This window comes from Trifolium pratense, linkage group LG7 (genome assembly GCF_020283565.1).
Source record: "Trifolium pratense cultivar HEN17-A07 linkage group LG7, ARS_RC_1.1, whole genome shotgun sequence".
Taxonomy (NCBI): Eukaryota; Viridiplantae; Streptophyta; class Magnoliopsida; order Fabales; family Fabaceae; genus Trifolium; species Trifolium pratense.
In genome coordinates, this window is record NC_060065.1 from 9,875,832 (window position 1) to 9,895,026 (window position 19,195).

The 19,195-nt window shown below is 34.3% G+C and overlaps 2 long non-coding RNA genes across 4 annotated transcripts; both read right to left on the minus strand.

Moving 5' to 3' along the window:
• Positions 1-2,783: 2,783 nt before the first annotated feature.
• LOC123894865 lies at positions 2,784-3,505 on the minus strand. Of its 3 annotated transcripts, none has more exons than XR_006803932.1 (3): positions 3,419-3,505; positions 3,203-3,261; positions 2,784-3,009 (listed from the first exon to the last, which is right to left on the minus strand). It is a non-coding gene; the product is annotated as an uncharacterized LOC123894865 (long non-coding RNA). The 3 variants fall into 3 exon arrangements; XR_006803933.1 differs by having other exon boundaries at positions 3,408-3,505; XR_006803931.1 differs by having other exon boundaries at positions 3,203-3,252; positions 3,408-3,499.
• Positions 3,506-3,841: 336 nt separating this feature from the next.
• Positions 3,842-6,009, minus strand: LOC123894864. The gene is made up of 4 exons (XR_006803930.1): positions 5,770-6,009; positions 4,758-4,810; positions 4,386-4,493; positions 3,842-4,150 (listed from the first exon to the last, which is right to left on the minus strand). It is a non-coding gene; the product is annotated as an uncharacterized LOC123894864 (long non-coding RNA).
• Positions 6,010-19,195: the final 13,186 nt, after the last annotated feature.

Below are 19,195 nucleotides of genomic sequence, written 5' to 3' on the forward strand. Positions count from 1 at the left end.
ACGACTGGAAGCAGGCACATCGCTGTGTTACAGCTGCTGCACGCACAAATACAGATTCAGATTTACTGTCGTGGAGAAAACCACCGGTGGGATCCCTTAAATGCAACATAGATGCAGCACTATACAATGAGCAGAATATTTTTTGCATTGGAGCATGTCTACGGGATGAACAAGGAAATTTCATGAAAGCATTTGCAAAAAGATTTGAAGGACAACAAAACATCTCTGAAGCTGAAGCTATTGGCTTGTTGGAAGTTTTGAAGTGACTGTATGCAAGTAGTGAATTACCTTAACAATAAGTGTCATGATAGTACTGAATTTGTTACTATTATTTATACATTGAGACATGTCGTAGTTTACTTTTATCTTTTGAATACTATAAGATCAGTTATGTAAGGAGACAAGTTAATCGAGTAGCCCATGATTTAGTTCTGGTGGCTCGTTTTAATGCTAGTCACTATGTATTTGATTATTGTCCACCTTATATTAAAGCTACTATCATTAATGAAATGCACTAAGTTTGCCCTTATAAAAAAATATATAAAATAAGTGTGATAGATAACAACAACAACACGATTTATAATAGTGGAAACAACATCATACCAAAAAATTAAATAAAATACTAATCCTACAAAATTCAGATATATGGTCGTTAATTGTCATCCATGTAATCTCTACTTCATCAATTATGATTACCACATTTTATTTTATATAATCAAATTATTTCCTTGGAAAAATTAGTCATGTACCTAGCTTGTAAAAATAGTTTCTTTATATAATCAAATTGCTTTTATTTTATAAAGAAAACACTTATTAATTCATATGATCTAAAAATAACCACAAAATTCGTAACATTTTTATAGAAAATTTTATACATCATAACATTCTTGATGATTACTCCCTCCGTACCACAATATATGTCGTTTTGGGAAAAAAAAATTGTAACACAATATATATCGTTTTACAATATCAATGTACAATTATTATTGAGATCTGAGGTTCAATTCTCTCTGGCGCCAATTTGGGTGGGCTAATTTAGCTTCTTCAAAAAAAAACTACCAACCATATTTTTTCTTTATAAAATCCAAACAGTAACCATGAAATTAACCACAAAGACTCATCCTTTAATAGAAAACTCCATCTTTGCAATTAGAGTAGAAAAATGAAAAATTCCAAAGATTCACCAAAATTTTCAGAAAAATCTTTGGAAGGAAGCTTGAAATATTTGGGGTAACAATTGGAGGGATTTTGTTGTTGCCGAAGCTTTACAACTTCTCAGTTCTCACACGTCAACCAACAAACAGAGAGAGACACAGGATTACTTGTGAACTTGTGATAATCGAAGCTAAATTTTGACAAGATTTATATACGTTACAAATTTCTTTTTTTTTTTGAAGAAGCTAAATTAGCTCACCCAAATTGGCGCCAGAGAGAATCGAACCTCAGACCTCAAGAGGAGCACACTCTCAGGTCCCAAGCCAATACAAATGCACCAACCCAAGTGGGTTTAAGTTACAAATTTCTTAATATGCATAAAAGTGAAAATGTGACATATATTGTGATACGGAGGGAGTCATCTTCTTATGAAACTTATTAATCATATTTATCATCGTGTTCAATCATAAAATGGATACTCACTCCAAAAGCAAATTAAATCAGAATTTCATATCACCTAATACACTATAAAAGTTGTCCCTTTTCTACCTACTAAATTCCAAATGCCATTACCGAAAAAACAAAAACATGAGTTTAAAATTCAAAATGACGTATATATAAATCATGAATAAAATAACTTTTGAACACCGCCACTTTGTTGACCAAATATTTTATTTATTTTCAAAACAAAAATCTCCATAAGTCAAAACATATTTTAGAATTATTTTTATAGAAATATGCGTATTCTCTAAGAATTTACTTAATAAAAAATCATCATAAATTTTTTTTTTCAAAGTAAGTACCACCAAATTAGTCGTCAATTATTCCACTCAGCCAAATAATTTCTAACGAGCGATTCAACATAACATCATTTCTTTTAAATTAAAGTCTACAAGAATTACTCAATAGGAAATTTGCAAAAGAAAATATATTTTCAAAAATCGACCATAAAACTTTTTCTTTTAAACAATAAAAATAAAAACTTACAGAATTATATTACAAAGCCAACTAGTATAACAACTAGAGAGTTTAAATTTATTATAGGAAGACAAGACAATCATGGAATAACTAGTGAAAAGAAATTGACATTACACAATTATATTACAAAGCCAATACTAGTAGTAAAGATCACATAACAACTAGAGAGTTTAAGTTTATTATAGGAAGACAAGACAATCATGGAATAACTACATTCTGGCACTACAAGAAATTTGACATTTAGTGACGGCAAATGCCCGTAGCTAAAGATCACAAAACCGTTGGTATAGGCCAAAAACCTACACCAACGGGCGTTTTGTTCCGTGGACTTTACTTCGCTGTACCCACGGAAATTTCCGTTGCAATAGCCTATAGCTACGGCAGTTTCAGTGGTTGGAAAAAATCATGGACCTATACCCACGGCCAATGACACCTATTGAATTTGCTATACCCACGGTGTTGTCCGTTGATAAAGTTTTGGATTTTTATTTTTTATTTTTTTTCTTCATATTTTTACTCAACAAATATATTTTTGCCCTATTTTTCTTAATAGTATTAAATATACACGACTGACTATATTTTTTGTATACACCACTATAATTATGAAACAAAACAAATAACAAATTTCAATTATATTGAAAAAACAAATCTTACAAGCAAAATAGGTCAAAATGTCAACCTAAAGAGGATCATAATGTATTTAAAAATATACAACAAAGTCAGAACAATCTCAAAACAAAAGTTACAAGATATCATGTCAATTAAATTTTCAAATTACTATGTCAAAATCAAATTAGCTTTAATCTTCCACTCTTCCATCTTCTTTAGTGTTGTCTATACTTTGAGAATTTGTTTGGTTAGAGGAACTAGAACCCCCTGAAACATATTTTAAAAAAAAGAATACAAGTTACAAACTGAACTTGATAAATATTTCCATAATATTGAATATGAACTCAAAGGGTAAAATATAATATATCCTAATAGATGGAACCTATTGACAATAAAAGGATACAATTCTATTTTTCAAAGACATCACAGAATCCTCAATGACATGTAAGTAGAATTATACCTAACAATTTTATGCTTGTTATTTGCAGTGTTTACTCTGAGACTAATACCCTGCATGTTCTTGTAAATTAAAAAGCAAGAATGAGTGACTAGATGTCTTAGGTATAATATGTTACAAACAAATGAACTGAAATATTATATAGCATATAGAATTAGGTACTGTAAACAAAAGAGTTATGTCATTGGTAAAATATTCAACTTATCACCTTGAACATACATGTATTGCAAGAAGGAAGTGACAATAAGTAATGTTCATTACAGCACCAGTAGCTTCCATGTGTGATTCAGTCATGGACATCCTGCAATCAATGGATAAAGAGGAAGTTAAATTAAATGAGACTTAAAGAGTAAACAAGTTTAAGTGGCAATAATACTAACTTAGACGTTTTAAGTAAAGTTAGCAAGTCTCTTTTATATAAAATGAATTTATTAACAGAACCCATAGTTCTACAGTAAGACTTGCCTCTTTTGAATTCACTTTTGAGTTTTTCAACCTTGTTGAATGATGACTTGAATCTACACTTGAACATGGTTATTTTATGTCTTCAAAAGAATCCATCAGTGCTTTTCATCTTAGCATTACCATGAGCTGATTTGGATGGGAGAGTAAGCCTCCTGTAAAATTAAAACATATACAATACAACCAATTATATAAATTTGTGAGATTGATGAGAAGATCAATAACTCTAAAAGACTAGTAAAACCATTTCATATTCTAGATCGGTGCATTGACAAAAATTATAACATAATTGATTGATAAGATAAATGAACTGATGCCAAGTTTGCAGTTCCTCCAAATGGCCTAAACTAAGGATGTAGCTGGAACATAAGCATTTGGACCGATTACATCCAAATTGCTATGGGTATAGGGCAATTTTCTTGTAGTGTTCATTAGTGTTTGGATACTTGCAGAATTCGTTATATCAGAGATACTGGAAGCATTTGGAACCTATTGAAAATAAAAGAATACAAGTTACAAAGTATATCAACCAGAATATAATAAGAATTATGTAGAACTAATGGTATGTGCTCCACTAATGAGAATCACTTTGTTAAGAGTAGATTACTTCCTGCACCACAATTTTCAATTGCTTGGTAAGGATCCAATTTGTCTACATATTACAACAAATGCTTTTAAATATAAGCACATAATTATTTATCGAAACAAATTTGTGTACATTTACCTGCTTGGAGTTGAGAATTAATGAATGCTAACTTGATTTTGGCGACTATGCCCCTTTCTTGCTAATAGGAAATGCCAAGTTCTCCAATGTCAATTGACATTAATAAGCCTGCACAAAACTTATATATCATTTTTGTATAATTATTTAATACAAAGAGCTCATTTCCAAACAAGAAAACCAAATCAATTCATAAACTAGATAAAGAAATCCACCCATGATTCATGTATGTAATAGAAGAACAAACTAAATAGAGCCGAAAGATACGCCAATGGCTCACAAAACAAAATCGATAAAGCTTGCTGATTTCTAACAGTAATAATCGACCTGCAACACACAATGCAGGAACAGATACGCAGAGTAGATGTGTCATACCAGCAGAGAAGAAACGAACACCAGCTCCAAAAATCTGAACCTGTGAAAAAGATCTGACACAATGCAAGAGCGAGAATAAGGCCAAGGGATCATACTTATGAATTTCTAACCCAACATGGACAAAGATTTTGGATCCAAAAACCATTGGCTTAGAGAACCTAGAAACAAATAATCCCTAATTTTTCACATCTACATACTAGTAATTAGTAATCACTATATTTCATATCTACCAAAATCTAGAAAACCCAAAATCAAAATCCAGAAAGTATAAACAATTAACAACAACCTAGAAACCAAAAACCAACAAAGCGCCATTCAAATAGGACTAAATCTTGTCAGGTTTGAAATTGAGTCGAATATGAAAAACATACAAATATTAATCAAAAAAATTAACACCAAACTTCGAATTGAGCCAAGAACAGAGAAATTTAGTTTGGGATGAAAGACAATGTTAGGGTTTTGGCACAATTTAGGAAAAACTCAATCTAAGTTGAAGTTGATAAAGAGACTCACGTGATAATGTCATTCCTTGATATCTAAAACTTAATAACCCCACCTATGATAACAATTCAAAGCAACATCACATATAGCAGCTATACAAATGAATTTAGCACCACCATAATTATTAGATTTTATAATTTCAGTTCCACAATGATGATATGACCTTATTCAATAGTTACAGAGCATGTTATCAATTACACAACTTATATCAACTATGAATTGAACTAGCAATTAGAGAAAGGATAAGAAATAGTAAAAAGTGAATGAAAGATTGACTTCCAGCTACACAAATCAAAACAAAATTGGGGAACAATTGAAACTAAAGCTAACCACAAATTTAAGGAACAACAAAGTCAATTAGGGTTTTTATATGGGATTTGAGGAAGAACACACAATTCAAATTAAAGCTAATGACAGATGTAAGGAGCGACAAAATCAATTGGGGATTTTATATGAGATTTGAGGAAAACACAATTGAAATTAAAGCTAAACACAATTGAGGAGAACTTACCTCGCGAAGAAAGCGATGGGAAAGAGCGGCGGGAAAGAGATGGGAAAGAGAGCGGCGGTCGACTCAGTGGGAGAGAGCGGCGGTCGATTCAGTGGGAGACCGAAGGATTAAGCGATGGGAAAGAGAATGTGATGATGTTAGGGTTTGAGATCTTTTGAGTTTTTTTTCTTATTATTTTCGGAAATCAAAATCAAAATAAGCAAAAAATTAAGGAGGGCAATAACCCCGCGCGTTCAATATTCACCAAATTCACAGCGGGAAATAGGGGTGATCGCGGTGCGGTTTGGTTCGGTTTTGAGCATAAAAGTCATCCTAACCGCGAGATAAAAATGCATGCGGTTCGGTTTGGTTCGGTTGATTTTTAAAAAATCATCCAAACCAAACCAAACCAAACCAATGCGGTTTGGATCGGTTCGGTTGGTGCGGTTTAAAACATAACGATTGTACCGAACAATTTTAAGCATAAAAAAAAAAAAAAAAATTGAAGTTCCAAAATAACATTGTAGTACCAACAAAAATTATTTATCCAAAATAACATTATAGTAACTTACAATTTTAAATATATAAAAAAATTGAATTTTCAAAATAACATCACGGTACCGATAAAATTTGTTTATTTAAAATAACATTACAACACCAAAATAAAATTTCAGTACAAAAAATAAAAACAACTTGAAGTTCGATTAATTTGGTCGACTGACTTGGTAATTGGGCATGTATATTGGAATATAAATATATTTTCGTTTACGATATTGGAATATAAATATATAATAGTAACTTAATGCGGTTTTTGCGGTTATCCGCGGTTTTTGCGGTTTGCGGTTTTGCGGTTTGCGGTTCAGTAAGAAAACCATCCAAATACATCCAAACCAAATGCGGTTTTTGCGGTTTTCGGTTTGGTTTGGTTCGATTTGCGGTTTTACTTTTGGATTGGTTCGGATACGATCACCCCTAGCGGGAAATGTGAAAAAAAAATTCCAGACCTATACCCACGGATAAGAGACACCGACACCTACGGTCAATATTCACCTTATGATCGATTTTTGAAAATATATTTTCTTTTGCAAATTTCCTATTGAGTAATTCTTAATTTAAAAGAAATGATGTTATGTTGAATCGCTCGTTAGAAATTATTTGGCTGAGTGGAATAATTGACGACTAATTTGGTGGTACTTACTTTGAAAAAAAAATTTATGATGATTTTTTATTAAGTAAATTCTTAGAGAATACACATATTTCTATAAAAATAATTCTAAAATATGTTTTGACTTATGGAGATTTTTGTTTTGAAAATAAATAAAATATTTGGTCAACAAAGTGGCGGTGTTCAAAAGTTATTTTATTCATGATTTATATATACGTCATTTTGAATTTTAAACTCATGTTTTTGTTTTTTCGGTAATGGCATTTGGAATTTAGTAGGTAGAAAAGGGACAACTTTTATAGTGTATTAGGTGATATGAAATTCTGATTTAATTTGCTTTTGGAGTGAGTATCCATTTTATGATTGAACACGATGATAAATCTATATATATAATTCCTAGATAGTTCTCCTACTATCCATCTTAACCCTAATCCACATCACCCATTTACATCCAATTAAATCACACAATAATGCCACATCACTTCCTTATATTATATCATTTTCATCTTTTTTTTTTCTTTTTCACATCACTTCCTTATATTATATCATTCTCATCTCTATTTTTTTTATATTATATCAATCTCATAATAAATAATAAAGAATTATGATTCTCCAATTATCCAAAAATTGATGTCACAAGATGTTACAATTTTCTACATTATTATTGAATTATACCTCTCCAATTATCCAAAAATTGATGTCACAAGATGTTACACTCTTCTACATTATTATAACATTTCTTAGTGACAATGAAGATGAACATAGTTGGATTCTCTTTCAACATTTATCCCATTTAAATGTCAACCGTTTTCATAGAAACAACAAAGAGTTTATAATTTAGTCACAAAAAAAAAAACGAAGAGTGTATACATTATTGACTTAATTACATTATAATTTTAGAGAAGAGTGAAGGTTATGCAAAAAGTTAGGTTATGGGATTGAAATATATAATAACCATTAGCATTATCATATTTCATTCAATTTTAGTGTGTCGCCTATGCGTTGCACTATTGCATTGGCTGGCGCATCCCACAAAAAAAAAATATTTCATTCAATTTTGATGGTCTGTACTCATTCTCTATACATATATGTATATATATTGGTTGGAGGAAGTGATAAGTACATCACTTTTATATTATTATTATTATTATTATTATAATTTTCATTTTATAATAGTTATTGTTACAATTTATACGAATAATTTTTCAACATTATAATATAAAATATTACATAACACCTGTGCATCGCACTCCCTCCGTATCACAATATATGTCACATTTTCACTTTTATGCATATTAAGAAATTTGTAACTTAAACCCACTTGGGTTGGTGCTTTTGTATTGGCTTGGGACCTGAGAGTGTGCTCCTCTTGAGGTCTGAGGTTCGATTCTCTCTGGCGCCAATTTGGGTGGGCTAATTTAGCTTCTTCAAAAAAAAAAAAAAAAATTTGTAACGTATATAAATCTTGTCAAAATTTAGCTTCGATTATCACAAGTTCACAAGTAATCCTGTGTCTCTCTCTGTTTGTTGGTTGACGTGTGAGAACTGAGAAGTTGTAAAGCTTCGGCAACAACAAAATCCCTCCAATTGTTACCCCAAATATTTCAAGCTTCCTTCCAAAGATTTTTCTGAAAATTTTGGTGAATCTTTGGAATTTTTCATTTTTCTACTCTAATTGCAAAGATGGAGTTTTCTATTAAAGGATGAGTCTTTGTGGTTAATTTCATGGTTACTTTTTGGATTTTATAAAGAAAAAATATGGTTGGTAGTTTTTTTTTTGAAGAAGCTAAATTAGCCCACCCAAATTGGCGCCAGAGAGAATTGAACCTCAGATCTCAAGAGGAGCACACTCTCAGGTCCCAAGTCAATACCAATGCACCAACCCAAGTGGGTTAATATGGTTGGTAGTTGAAACTTCATGCGTACTGTAGTTATGCAATTGTAATGGGAGTAGTAGCTTCCATTGGTACCGTAAAAGTTTTACATTGGTTCAGTAAAGTTGAATTTGGTTGGCATGGGAAATCTAAATAAAAGAAGTAAAAAGAGTTCAACAAGGGTAGTTTTGAAAGATCAATAATAATTGTACATTGATATTGTAAAACGACATATATTGTGTTACAATTTTTTTTTCCCAAAACGACATATATTGTGGTACGGAGGGAGTAATCAGCAAGAATGTTATGATGTATAAAATTTTCTATAAAAATGTTACGAATTTTGTGGTTATTTTTAGATCATATGAATTAATAAGCGTTTTCTTTATAAAATAAAAGCAATTTGATTATATAAAGAAACTATTTTTACAAGCTAGGTACATGACTAATTTTTCCAAGGAAATAATTTGATTATATAAAATAAAATGTGGTAATCATAATTGATGAAGTAGAGATTACATGGATGACAATTAACGACCATATATATGAATTTTGTAGGATTAGTATTTTATTTAATTTTTTGGTATGATGTTGTTTCCACTATTATAAATCGTGTTGCTGTTGTTATCTATCACACTTATTTTATATTTTTTTTTATAAGGGCAAACTTAGTGCATTTCATTAATGATAGTAGCTTTAATACAAGGTGGACAATAATCAAATACATAGTGACTAGCATTAAAACGAGCCACCAGAGCTAAATCATGGGCTACTCGATTAACTTGTCTCCTTACATAACTGACCTTATAGTATTCAAAAGATAAAAGTAAACTACGACATGTCTCAATGTATAAATTGTTGTGAATTCGTCTTAAAAAATCACACCAATAAAAGAACTTGATGTGTGGAGCAATAGAACGGCAACCAAATAATTAAGCGGAATAAGCAAAAATAATAACAACCGATAAACAAGATAAAGGAGAAGAAAGAACACGATATTTGTTTACCCAGTTCGGTCCAATAGTGACCTAGTCTGGGGGAGAGAGCAGCCCCTCCGTTCCACTATATCAAACGAGTAACTTTACAAAGAGTTCCAATTGAGTTACAAGAATTAATCCTAATTCTACCCAAAAAACCCGAATCTCTTCCCGTGGCCAAGAGACTCAATTTGATAAGTGTTTCCCAAGGTGTACCACAAAGATAGTTCGCCCACCCTAGAGTTATACCAAGAGAAAACTTTCTTTTCTCTCTAAAACTCTAGCCCTTGTGTGGTGGCAAACCCTAATCCTTGCATCTACATCTCTACTCTCTTGAGTTGCTCTCTTTCTCTCTCGAATTTTTCTATGAATAAAGTGATCCCTATTTATAGAAAAATATATGCCAAAAATTAGTAACAAATCTGTTTTAAAATAAAACAAATCCAAGTCAGAATATCTTCCAAGAAAATATTTTTTTTTTTCTTCAAAAAATCTTCAAAACATCAAAGATGCAAAAAGATTCAACAAAGATTTTTCTGACTTCTTGTAACTGAGATTTCAAGGCATATCCAACAATTCTCCACCTTGCCTTTAAATCGATGGTGATCCCATCAACCACCGTGCTGCTCTCCCCATCTTGAACCTCTATTCAAGATCACCGGATCGTACCTCCCTCTTCATCCTCGGAATGCCTTCCGCTCTCATGAAGATCTTGCATCCCACTACCATAGGATTTTAGGTAGCCCCACAAGATTCACCGCACCCTCTTCAGACTCCGAACTGGTCAAGTCCGTACCTCCCTGAAGAAACGCTTGCTCCCAACTATCATCAGAATTTTAGATAGCTCAACAAGCTCCACCATCCCTCTTCAGCCCCCGGATTGTGCCTTTTCCGTCCTCCTGAAGAATCGCTTGCCTCCGACTATCCATGGATTTTTGCGATAGCCCTACAAGCCTTCACCACTCTTCGACCCCGGAATGCCTTCCGTACTCTCGAAGTTTTGCTTGGCTCCAAACCAACCTTGGAATTTTAGGCGGTTCCACAAGCTGCAACATCAAACTCTCCTTGTATCCAATTACCTCCAGCAGTCTCACAAGTTACCAAGTCTGATCACATGTTGCTTTCAATTGCCTCCCTGAAGATCCTCTCAAGGTCTTGCACTTCTTCAGCCACAATTGAAACATAATCTACAAGGTCTCCATGGTAATCCCCCTTTGGTTCAACAATACCACTCTCCTTCATATCTCCGATTAGATAGCCAAGAGCTAATGTTGACTGTCTACCACTATTGGAAGACTCCACCTCAAACTGAGTTTCCACCAAAGTATACCCACCATGATCTCCACCTTGTAACACGCAAGACCTTTTCAACTCCTCTGAAACATACTTCAAGTTATTGTTAGTCTCCAACAATTCCAGTTCAGTTCAACACCTAGTAAACCTTGTTCACTAGTCCAACTAAACTCATGTCACTAACAGGTCCACCCGAAGTCCCATAACTCAACCACATTATGAGAATCACCACTAGTTATAGATGCATGACCAACTATCTTTGCATCTAAGTTCAGAAACATACCTCACATCGTGTAAAGAAAATCACGATTGTCAAACTTCGTAAGACAAACTGAACCCATACCTTGAACTTCAAGCTTTTCGTCTTCAAGATGAACAACTCCACCTTCAACTAGCTCTAGAGCCTCAAAGTATTCATTCTTTGACCACATGTGATTGGAGCATTCAACGTCCATGACTCAACACTCCATCGAATCTCAACTTCCACTAGCACCTCCACATAATAAAGTTGTTGTTTCAGAAGTAACCCGAGTATTATTACCACCGCCTCTCCAGGCCGACCGTCTTCGCCATCTCCATTAACTCTTTATCTTCGAGGCACCGGATAACAACACTCCATGTTTTACCCATCATCCCGAACATTAAAATTGCTTTCATCTTCACTTTCCACAATTCCAAATTGCTTTCGGAAAGTCCCTCGATATCCCACTTAGAAACCATGGTGCTCACTTCAAATTGTTCCGATTGCCCCACGGTGGGCGCCAATTGTTGTGAATTCGTCTTAAAAAATCACACCAATAAAAGAACTTGATGTGTGGAGCAATAGAACGGCAACCAAATAATTAAGCGGAATAAGCAATAATAATAACAACCGATAAACAAGATAAAGGAGAAGAAAGAACACGATATTTGTTTACCCAGTTCGGTCCAATAGTGACCTAGTCTGGGGGAGAGAGCAGCCCCTCCGTTCCACTATATCAAATGAGTAACTTTACAAAGAGTTCCAATTGAGTTACAAGAATTAATCCTAATTCTACCCAAAAAACCCGAATCTCTTCCCGTGGCCAAGAGACTCAATTTGATAAGTGTTTCCCAAGGTGTACCACAAAGATAGTTCGCCCACCCTAGAGTTATACCAAGAGAAAACTTTCTTTTCTCTCTAAAACTCTAGCCCTTGTGTGGTGGCAAACCCTAATCCTTGCCTCTACATCTCTACTCTCTTGAGTTGCTCTCTTTCTCTCTCGAATTTTTCTATGAATAAAGTGATCCCTATTTATAGAATAATATATGCCAAAAATTAGTAACAAATCTGTTTTAAAATAAAACAAATCCAAGTCAGAATATCTTCCAAGAAAATATTTTTTTTTTTTCTTCAAAAAATCTTCAAAACATCAAAGATGCAAAAAGATTCAACAAAGATTTTTCTGACTTCTTGTAACTGAGATTTCAAGGCATATCCAACATAAATAATAGTAACAAATTCAGTACTATCATGACACTTATTGTTAAGGTAATTCACTACTTGCATACAGTCACTTCAAAACTTCCAACAAGCCAATAGCTTCAGCTTCAGAGATGTTTTGTTGTCCTTCAAATCTTTTTGCAAATGCTTTCATGAAATTTCCTTGTTCATCCCGTAGACATGCTCCAATGCAAAAAATATTCTGCTCATTGTATAGTGCTGCATCTATGTTGCATTTAAGGGATCCCACCGGTGGTTTTCTCCACGACAGTAAATCTGAATCTGTATTTGTGCGTGCAGCAGCTGTAACACAGCGATGTGCCTGCTTCCAGTCGTATAAATTCTCGCGAGTTCTACGTATAGTTGCATGCACTGTTGGGAAAGTTGTCATTCCAACATTTCTGGTTTCTTCTCCACCACAAGGACCACATTATCATAGCCACTACTGTCATGTTCTTGTTATCAAGCTCCTCTAACATATTCAAGAACATGCTCACAAAACTCATAGCATTACTAGTGCTGTATTTTTCCACTGCCTGCCAACATTCAGTTCCCATCCACACTTGTGCTTGCATGCATTCTACAAAGCAATAACTGAAAGATGCTTTATAAAAATAAAGGATTATGTAATGAATATAGGCCCAGAGAATAAAATAGGCCCAAATTGTAGTCACTCATGGATTCTAGATCCTTCCTCTCTATTAGTGAGTCACTCATTATCTAGAATGTTCTAGATATCTCTTTAGGATGAGATTCTAGAGAATATGCCAATTTCTAGTCTATATATAATGGCATTAGATGAATGTAATAATCAAGCAAAATGAATGAAGAAGTTTGTTATTTTAGATTTAGTGTAGTTTGTTAGTAAATTTTAGCAATTATCTCTTGAAGTTATGAGCAACCAAAAAGTTGTTCATAACAATTGGTGCTTTCATTGAGAGTTTTTCTCGTTACCATGACTTCTCTCTACCATAATCCGTTTCACTACCACGACCCAACAATCATTAGTGTTCATACTTTGTTGAAACCACAAGTCGATCAACACCCACCATCCATCAACACCCATATATCACCACCACCTACATACCCAAATTCCATTGCCAATAACTCCCCTCACTACCTTATTCGTCACATTGATTATGCTACCCAACAACTTCTCCACTCCCAGAGAGCTTGCCTCCATTCCATTTCCAATTTCGCCTCTGAGATTTCAGCACTCAACAACAGCCTCACACCTCCCAATTTCACTTACCAACAACCACCTTTCATCGCTTCCACAACTATGTTTAATCACAACTTTAATCAACACTCCCATGATCCATTTCCACCACCCAAATCAACCCCCTTCAACCATCACAATTTCACTTACAACACCACCACCCACTTTAACAACCAACCTGTAAACCCACAAACCTTTGTTTCACCTTCCATTTCCACATCCACAGTCACCCCCACCGTTTTCACGCCACCACCACTCGAAATATGCACTCATCCATACAAACCTCCGGCAACTTCCCAAATTCTTCCATACAATTCCAATCACGTCACCACTGAGATCGACGCTGCGAAGAAACTTGTCCCAGATCTCTCAACCCTTTCCGATTCCGCTCCTGTGTCTGAAGTCGTTGGCGAACAACACGTTGCTATTGGAGAGGATTTCAACGATGTGGCTTCGTCACAGCTCATACCAAATTTCACTGCAGATTTCTCAACACCTGAAACTGACGAGAGATCGAGTGAGGATGACGTCACAGTGAAGGACCAAGAAGAAGTTAATCACCGATTAACTCCATCAATTCCTCCGCCACGGTACGATTCAAATTGCTTTACCCCTTTCACCATCAAGTCCTTTGGCGATGTTTCAAAGAGTTTGGTTCCGGCGAAGCACCGTCCAATCTTTCCTACTCGGCCTATGAACACTAATGATTGTTGGGTCGTGGTAGTGAAACGGATTATGGTAGAGAGAAGTCATGGTAACGAGAAAAACTCTCAATGAAAGCACCAATTGTTATGAACAACTTTTTGGTTGCTCATAACTTCAAGAGATAATTGCTAAAATTTACTAACAAACTACACTAAATCTAAAATAACAAACTTCTTCATTCATTTGCTTGATTATTACATTCATCTAATGCCATTATATATAGACTAGAAATTGGCATATTCTCTAGCATCTCATCCTAAAGAGATATCTAGAACATTCTACATAATGAGTGACTCACTAATAGAGAGGAAGGATCTAGAATCCATGAGTGACTACAATTTGGGCCTATTTTATTCTCCGGGCCTATATTCATTACATTCCATTGGTCTTGCAGAATCACCTTGTCCTCAAGGTGTAATCTAACAAAATCCACAATGTAGTGCAACGTAGAATTTAATCAAAACCCAAATAAAATTCAGATTGTGTTGAGTGGACTTATTCCCAAATTCTTGCTCAAAATGCAATTCTTCTTAGCAGCATGGGCCAAATGTGAAAGTGCACCTTGGGCCAAGTATGGAGACGAGTCCATTAAATCATTAGAGGATTTTAATGACTTCAATTCCCAATTTACCCTTACTTTACTGCATCCTCTCCCTTTCATGTGCATTGCAGCAACTGTGATGAGTGCATTCATCGGCGTTTTTGAGCTCCATGGCACCCACGGAGAACCACAAGCGGCGCCTATCACCGGAAACAAAATAGTAGCCGAAAATAGGAAGCTGGAAACCCACAATTTTCCTCTATCCCATGGCACCCACAACAGAGAGAAATTGCAACGATTGACGCAAGAATTTTCCGTCGGACTAAACTTGTCACCGCCGGGATCAAAATTGAAGGTGCTCCCAACACGAAAACCAAAGGAGCTTTCAAAATTGCTGACGAAAAGCTTGTGATTCAGTACTTGTCGTTTTGTCACGCCAGAATGAGTGTTGTCGTTGTTTGTCACGACAGTGAAACGGTATGGTAGAAGTAAAGGCCGAGTGGGAAAGATTGGACGGTGCTTCGCCGGAACCAAACTCTTTGAAACATCGCCAAAGGACTTGATGGTGAAAGAGGTAACGCAATTTGAATCATACCGTGGCGGAGGAATTGATGGAGTTAATCGGTGATTAACTTCTTCTTGGTCCTTCACTGTGACGTCATCCTCACTCGATCTCTTGTCAGTTTCAGGTGTTGAGAAATCTGCAGTGAAATTTTGTATGAGCTGTGACGAAGCCACATCGTTGAAATCCTCTATAATAGCAACGTGTTGTTCGCCAACGACTTCAGACACAGGAGCGGAATCGGAAAGGATTGAGAGATCTGGGACAAGTTTCTTCGCAGCGTCGATCTCAATGGTGACGTGATTGGAATTGTATGGAAGAATTTGGGAAGTTGCCGGAGGTTTGTATGGATGAGTGCATATTTCGAGTGGTGGTGGCGTGAAAACGGTGGGGGTGACTGTGGATGTGGAAATGGAAGGTGAAACAAAGGTTTGTGGGTTTACAGGTTGGTTGTTAAAGTGGGTGGTGGTGTTGTAGGTGAAATTGTGATGGTTGAAGGGGGTTGATTTGGGTGGTGGAAATGGATCATGGGAGTGTTGATTAAAGTTGTGATTAAACATAGTTGTGGAAGCGATGAAAGGTGGTTGTTGGTAAGTGAAATTGGGAGGCGTGAGGCTGTTGTTGAGTGCTGAAATCTCAGAGGCGAAATTGGAAATGGAATGGAGGCAAGCTCTCTGGGAATGGAGAAGTTGTTGGGTAGCATAATCAATGTGACGAATAAGGTAGTGAGGGGAGTTATTGGCAATGGAATTTGGGTATGTAGGTGGTGGTGATATATCGGTGTTGATGGATGGTGGGTTTTGATATGCCTGTGGTTTCAACAAAGTATGAACACTAATGATTGTTGGGTCATGGTGGTGAAACGGATTATGGTAGAGAGAAGTCATGGTAATGAGAAAAAACTCTCAATGAAAGCACCAATTGTTATGAACAACTTTTTGGTTGCTCATAACTTCAAGAGATAATTGCTAAAATTTACTAACAAACTACACTAAATCTAAAATAACAAACTTCTTCATTCATTTGCTTGATTATTACATTCATCTAATGCCATTATATATAGACTAGAAATTGGCATATTCTCTAGAATCTCATCCTAAAGAGATATCTAGAACATTCTAGATAATGAGTGACTCACTAATAGAGAGGAAGGATCTAGAATCCATGAGTGACTACAATTTGGGCCTATTTTATTCTCTGGGCCTATATTCATTACAGATTATCCCAATGGTTCAAGCGTTAAATAGAAATTAATGTGTTATAAATAAGGGATCCTCTATTCTGTGGCACCGGAGATTAAGACACTTCTCCATTCAGAAAATCAAAAGACTAGTGAATGATGAAGTACTTGATACTTTGGATTTCACTAATTTTGAGACTTGTGTAAATTGCATTCAGGAAAAGCAAACAAACACACATAAGAAGGGTGCTAAGAGGAAATCTGAAATATTAGAAATCATACATTCAGATATATGTTATATGTTCAGACATGGACATATAAGGTCCGAAATACTTCATCTCCTTCATTGATGATTAATCACGATATATGTATGTCTACTTGCTTCATAATAATTACGAAGCGTTGGAAGCCTTAAAGTTTTAAGGCTGAAGTAGAAAATAATGCGAAAAGCAAATTAAGATCGTGAGAAATTATAGAGGTGAAAATTATTATTATATATATACTGAGAATGGACACATAGTTAGGAGTATGCGTAGCAACTTCGGACTTTCAAAGTCATTGTGGAGCGAAACTCTTAAAACGGTAGTGTATATATTGAACCGTGTTCCAACTAAGGTTGTCCCAAAGACACCTTTTGAGTTATTTAAAGGTTGTAATATACGCATTTGGGGATGCCCATCTGAAGTAAGAGTTTACAACTCACAAGAAAAGAAACTAGACCTTATGATTATAAGTGAGTATTTCATTGGATATGCCGAAAAAATCTAAAGGGTATTAAGTTATATTGTCCATCTCATAAAACTAGAATTGTGGAATCGAGAAATGCAAAGTTTCTTGAAAATGATTTGATTAGTGGGAGCAATCAATTCCAAGACATTAGTTCTGATAAAACTAATATTGATGTGGCCAATTATGATTGGAGTGTGTTAGAAGAGTGTGTAAAAAAGTGTGACTCTAGCATTGCTCAAGACTAAATAGACCATTTGAGTTGGAAATCTAAAGTTCATAACGTTAGGAAATACAACTCTTACAACGGTCTTGTATAACACAATATCATATCATTGTTGGCGGATTTATATTCTCTCCTAATAAGTTAAATATATTTAGGAAAAAGTACACATTTCTATAAAAGTGCACTTTGGAACCTATGTTCCAAAATTGTGCGATTTTGGACCTTATACTCCGAAAAATCCCTAAGGATAATTTGGTCAGGGCCTAAGAACAATATGGGCGGCCAGAAGAGCAAAACTCCTCCTAGTCTAATGGTTAGTGATGCGGATACTATATCGAACTTTGACATGCTGCAATTTTCTTAACAATTTTTTTTGACAAATTTTCTTAACAAATTAGTTCAATGAAAGTGGAATATTCCTACCAAACTCATATTGGATTCAAACGGATACCCACAAAATTAAGCCCATTGTCATGCCTATTCTCCAACAAGCCCTCATCAAATGGTGACATCTCTCTTTGGTGAACCAATCAATCATCTATTTGAAATAAGGTTGTATATCTTAAATTGAAAATATACTGACATTAACATATTGTCTATAAAATAGATCATACATGAGGTGTAAAAGGTAATAAAATTCAAACAAATAACAAATAGTTGTTTGGTTTGGTTTTGCAAAAAAAAAAAAATAGCAAAATTTAAACCAAACTAAAATGAATTTAGATCCTTTTCAATTTTTTCTCTTATTTTGGTTATGTGTAGTAATCTTAGTCATGCATTCATTTTTCTTCTCATAAAATACATATTCATAATATTAAATTTGAATTTATCTTAACTTTTCTTATATATATGCCATCCTTTCAAAATTTTGTTTTTCTTTATTATATTTTTAAACTCGGTCCCTCCTAAAATTAATTCCTGCCTCGATCCATATATATCATGGATTTAATTTAAATACACTGACAGTGTAAAATAATTTTACACCGTCAATCAATATCAATCATGTTTTTCGCCACATCACCCCACTTCACTCCACTTTCTTGATATGACGTGGCAAAATGGTGGTTATTTATTGGACGATTGTGTAAAACTATTTTACACCGTCGGTGCATATCAGTTAAACTCATATATTATTGGGTTGTACTTTAATGTGTGTATCACTAACTCATAAAATGAAACTTTTAAAGAAACACCATAATCAAATATTGTTCGATAAATTAAATATTGAAATTCTAAAAGATTGTAGAAACATTTTATATAATAGGACGCGAGTTTGGATATGTCACTCTTTACTTCTACTTTTTAACAAGTAAAATGTATAAATTTTGTCGATAGCCTTTTTAAAATAAATATGAGAAATTGAAAAAGAGTTTAATTTGCTTGCACTAATACGGTAGATTTTTTATCATTTAAAAGTATATTATAATATTATTTTTTAAAAAACAAATATCTTTCAAATATCAATGTAAATTTCTTTATATACTTTTAATGCATACTATTACATATTGTTTTCTTTT